The sequence below is a fragment of the Lepidochelys kempii genome, chromosome 14, assembly GCF_965140265.1.
Source record: "Lepidochelys kempii isolate rLepKem1 chromosome 14, rLepKem1.hap2, whole genome shotgun sequence".
Taxonomy (NCBI): Eukaryota; Metazoa; Chordata; order Testudines; family Cheloniidae; genus Lepidochelys; species Lepidochelys kempii.
The window spans coordinates 38,800,809-38,806,662 of NC_133269.1; positions in this window are offsets into that span (position 1 = coordinate 38,800,809).

Consider the following 5,854-nt stretch of genomic DNA (forward strand, 5'->3'; position numbering starts at 1 on the left):
CACTTTTCTGAGCTCATAAATATGCTCCACCCGCAACACAATTGAGGGTCACCAGGTTCCCCTTCCTGGAACTGACTCAGGCTGTTTGCTGAGGTGGAGCGAGCCACTGATAACAAAGTGGCCAGGAGGGCGAAGGAGGGCAGGGGGGAAGAATGCAGGCACCCCGGGGACGTGCCTGGGAGCACGTAGCTTTAACAATTAAAATCTGGGGTGGATCGTGATCAAATGTGCCCCTATGGCTCTTTGCTCCTGTGGACAGTCACTGAGACTTCACAGGTTTCAGAGTAGCAGCCGTGTTAGTCTGTATTCGCAAAAAGAAAAGGAGTACTTGTGGCACCTTAGAGACTAAACAATTTATTAGAGCATAAGCTTTCGTGAGCTACAGCTCACTTCATCAGATGCATCTGATGAAGTGAGCTGTAGCTCACGAAAGCTTATGCTCTAATAAATTGGTTAGTCTCTAAGGTGCCACAAGTACTCCTTTTCTTTTTGAGACTTCACAGGACATCAGCATCCCCCTGTCACAATGTGCTTGCAGGAGCAGGGTCTGTGTGTGTCTAAGGAAGGATAGTCAAGCTATTGTATATGTGTGTGTCTATAATTTTGATGTATAATATTGCTGTTTGTTTTTAAGCATTTTTCTTTATTTACTGAGTGAAATTTTCATACTTGCAGAATATGATGGGTTTGAAGCTTTGTTTTTATATTTTTCTCAATTTAAATTTTCACAGTTGTGGGAAATTAGTGGGGGATAAAACAATAGCGAGTCAGACTACAATTATTTAATGACAGCAGACATTGAGATTCAAAAAGTTAAAGCTTTATAACCATTAAAACACAAATTGTCAACATCACATGTGAAAAGATGCAAAATAACTCTCCTTAAGTCAAACTCGAATAAGTTCTGATGCAGCACTGTTCCTTTTGTGACTGTACATTGTGATTATCGTCAATGGAAATATATAGTCATTGGTTTGCGTGTGTACAGTGAAATCAACATTTATCACCGTTTACTGATAAACTCTATTCCTTCTAAGCCTAGGGATATTAAATTCACAGGCTAAAAACTTTGTTAATCTGGAGTCCATGTTTCAAAGGCCTGATTCTCATTTACATTAAGGCTGCTCTTGCTCAATGTAAACAGGCCTTAATGCAAGCAGTGTCACCATCTCTCATAATTTTATCATGAGTCTCATTATATTTGGTGCATTTGCTAAAGCCCTGTTAGAGGGTTTATTCCTTCACCCTCTCACTTCCCTGGTCTTTCTCGCATGAACAGAGAACAACAATATCCGAAGTCCGAAGGTGCAAACAATTCAATGTTTATTGGGGTGAACTTCCACCAAGCTTAAATCCAAGCTCCTTTTTCCTTATTTTTGAATCCCAACTGACTTCCTGTTTGCCCCTAATTTATATAGCAATAGTCTTAGCTGTACCTTAACCAATCATTTTACTGAAATCTATCTGACCAATCCTATCATATTGTAACATAATTGTCTAACAAATTATATCCCACTACCCTAATTAACTTACACCTAGCAAAATTAATTATACAGCAGACAGAAAGAATTAGAGAACCAGACAGATTAACAATAGAAAAGTGGGGGCCATAAAGATAAAACGTACAGAAATGAGGGTTCACAACCACAACTTATTGAGAAGTGATTTCTTGCCAGACAGGATGCTATCAAACTAAGTTTTCTTCAACCATCTTTAGCCCAATAGCACCTTATTTCAATGTGACTAGTTTGGAATGTGAGGATGTGACCGTTTGCGTCCCAGTTTATGGCTGCCTCTGCTGCTTAGCCAAAGGCCTTAGCCTAAGCACAGGCCTCAGGGTATGTCTACACTATGGAATAAGGTCGAATTTATAGAAGTCGTTTTTTTAGAAATCGTTTTTATATATTCAAGTGTGTGTGTCCCCACAGAAAATGCTCTAAGTGCATTAAGTGCATTAACTAGGCGGAGTGCTTCCACAGTACCGAGGCTAGAGTCGACTTCTGGAGCGTTGCACTGTGGGTAGCTATCCCACAGTTCCCGCAGTCTCCGCTGCCCATTGGAATTCTGGGTTGAGATCCCAATGCCTGATGGGGCTAAAACATTGTCGTGGGTGGTTCTGGATACAGATCGTCAGGCCCCCCTTCCCTCCCTCCCTCCCTCCGTGAAAAAGCAAGGGCAGACAATTGTTTCGCGCCTTTTTTCCTGAGTTACCTGTGCAGACGCCATAGCACGGCAAGCATGGAGCCCGCTCAGGTAACCATCACCGTATGTCTCCTGGGTGCTGGCAGACGCGGTACGGCATTGCTACACAGTAGCAGCAACCCCTTGCCTTGTGGCAGCAGACGGTGCAGTACGACTGGTAGCCGTCATCGTCGTGTCCGAGGTGCTCCTGGCCACATCGGCCACGAGCGCCTGGGCAGACATGGGCGCAGGGACTAAATTTGGAGTGACTTGACCAGGTCATTCTCTTTAGTCCTGCAGTCAGTCCTATTGAACCGTCTTATGGTGAGCAGGCAGGCGATACGGATTGCTAGCAGTCCTATTGCACCATCTTCTGCCAGGCAGGCAAGAGATGAGGATGGCTAGCAGTCGTATTGTACCATCTTCTGCCGGGCAGGCAAGAGACGAGCATGGCTAGCAGTCATACTGTACCATCTTCTGCCGAGCAGCCATGAGATGTGGATGGCATGCAGTCCTTCTGCACCGTCTGCTGCCAGCCAAAGATGTAAAAGATAGATGGAGTGGATCAAAACAAGAAATAGACCAGATTTGTTTTGTACTCATTTGCCTCCTCCCCCGTCTAGGGGACTCATTCCTCTAGGTCACACTGCAGTCACTCACAGGGAAGGTGCAGCGAGGTAAATCTAGCCATGTATCAATCAGAGGCCAGACTAACCTCCTTGTTCCAATAAGAACAATAACTTAGGTGCACCATTTCTTATTGGACCCCTCCGTGAAGTCCTGCCTGAAATACTCCTTGATGTAAAGCCACCACCTTTGTTGATTTTAGCTCCCTGAAGCCAACCCTGTAAGCCATGTCGTCAGTCGCCCCTCCCTCCGTCAGAGCAACGGCAGACAATCGTTCTGCGCCTTTTTTCTGTGCGGACGCCATACCAAGGCAAGCATGGAGGCCGCTCAGTTCACTTTGGCAATTAGGAGCACATTAAACACCACACGCCTTATCCAGCAGTATATGCAGCACCAGAACCTGGCAAAGCAATACCGGGCGAGGAGGCGACGTCAGCGTGGTCACATGAGTGATCAGAACATGGACACAGATTTATCTGAAAGCATGGGCCCTGCCAATGCATGCATCATGGTGCTAATGGGGCAGGTTCATGCTGTGGAACGCCGATTCTGGGCTCGGGAAACAAGCACAGACTGGTGGGACCACATAGTGTCGCAGGTCTGGGATGATTCCCAGTGGCTGCAAAACTTTCGCATGCATAAGGGCACTTTCATGGAACTTTGTGACTTGCTTTCCCCTGCCCTGAAGCGCATGAATACCTAGATGAGAGCAGCCCTCACAGTTGAGAAGCGAGTGGCGATAGCTCTGTGGAAGCTTGCAACGCCAGACAGCTACCGGTCAGTTGGGAATCAATTTGGAGTGGGCAAATCTACTGTGGGGGCTGCTGTGATGCAAGTAGCCCACGCAATCAAAGATCTGCTGATATCAAGGGCAGTGACCCTGGGAAATGTGCAGGTCATAGTGGATGGCTTTGCTGCAATGGGATTCCCTAACTGTGGTGGGGCCATAGACGGAACCCATATCCCTATCTTGGCACCGGAGCACCAAGCCGCCGAGTACATAAACCGCAAGGGGTACTTTTCAATAGTGCTGCAAGCTCTGGTGGATCACAAGGGACGTTTCACCAACATCAACGTGGGATGGATGGGAAAGGTACATGACGCTCGCATCTTCAGGAACTCTGGTCTGTTTCTAAAGCTGCAGGAAGGGACTTTATTCCCAGACCAGAAAATAACTGTTGGGGATGTTGAAATGCCTATATGTATCCTTGGGGACCCAGCCTACCCCTTAATGCCATGGCTCATGAAGCCGTACACAGGCAGCCTGGACAGTAGTCAGGAGCTGTTCAACTACAGACTGAGCAAGTGCAGAATGGTGGTAGAATGTGCATTTGGACGTTTAAAAGCGCGCTGGCGCAGTTTACTGACTTGGTTACACCTCAGCAAAACCAATATTCCCACTGTTATTACTGCTTGCTGTGCGCTCCACAATATCTGTGAGAGTAAGGGGGAGACGTTTATGGCAGGGTGGGAGGTTGAGGCAAATCATCTGGCTGCTGGTTACGCGCAGCCAAACACCAGGGTGGTTAGAAGAGCACAGGAGGGCGCGGTACGCATCAGAGAAGCTTTGAAAACCAGTTTCATGACTGTCCAGGCTACAGTGTGAAAGTTCTGTTTGTTTCTCCTTGATGAAACCCCCCGCCCCTTGGTTCACTCTACTTCCCAGTAAGCTAACCACCCTCCCCTCCTCCCTTCGATCACTGCTTGCAGGGGCAATAAAGTCATTGTTGCTTCACATTCATGCATTCGTTATTCATTCATCACACAAATAGGGGGATGACTACCAAGGTAGCTCAGGAGGGGTGGTGGAGGACGGAAGGAAAATGCCACACAGCACTTTAAAAGTTTACAACTTTAAAATTTATTGAATGCCAGCCTTCAGTTTTTTGGGCAATCCTCTGTGGCGGAATGGCTGGTTGGCCGGTGGCCCCCACACCGCGTTCTTGGGCGTCTGGGGGTGGAGGCTATGGAACTTGGGGAGGAGGGCGGTTGGTTACACAGGGGCTGTAGTGGCAGTCTGTGCTCCAGCTGCCTTTGCTGCAGCTCAAACATACACTGGAGCATACTGTTTTGGTCCTCCAGCAGCCTCAGCATTGAATCCTGCCTCCTCTCATCACACTGCCGCCACATTTGAGCTTCAGCCCTGTCTTCAGCCCGCCACTTACTCTCTTCAGCCCGCCACCTCTCCTCCTGGTCATTTTGTGCTTTCCTGCACTCTGACATTATTTGCCTCCACGCATTCGTCTGTGCTCTGTCAGTGCGGGAGGACAGCATGAGCTCGGAGAACATTTCATCTCGAGTGCGTTATTTTTTCTTTCTAATCTTCACAAGCCTCTGGGAAGGAGAAGATCCTGTGATCATTGAAACCACATGCAGCTGGTGGAGAAAAAAAAAGGGACAGCAGTAATTAAAAAGACACATTTTATAAAACAGTGGCTACACTCTTTCAGGATAAACCTTGCTGTTAACATTACATACATAGCACATGTGCTTTCGTTACAAGGTTGCATTTTGCCTCCCCCCACCGCATGGCTACCCCCTCAACCCTTCCCCCTCCCCATGGCTAACAGCGGGGAACATTTCTGTTCAGCTACAGGCAAACAGCCCAGCAGGAACGGGCTCCTCTGAGTGTCCCCTGAAGACAAGCACTCTATTTCAACCAGGTGACCATGAATTATATCTCACTCTCCTGAGGATAACACAGAGAGATAAAGAACGGATGTTGTTTGAACGCCAGCAAACATACACTGCAATGCTTTGTTGTACAATGATTCCCGAGTACGTGTTACTGGTCTGGAGTGGTAAAGTGTCCTACCATGGAGGACGCAATAAGGCTGCCCTCCCCAGAAACCTTTTGCAAAGGCTTTGGGAGTACATCCAGGAGAGCCGCGAATGCCAGGGCAAAGTAATCCTTTCACATGCTTGCTTTTAAACCATGTATAGTATTTTAAAAGGTACACTCACCGGAGGTCCCTTCTCCGCCTGCCGGGTCCAGGAAGCAGCCTTGGGTGGGTTCAGGGGGTACTGGCTCCAGGTCCAGGGTGAG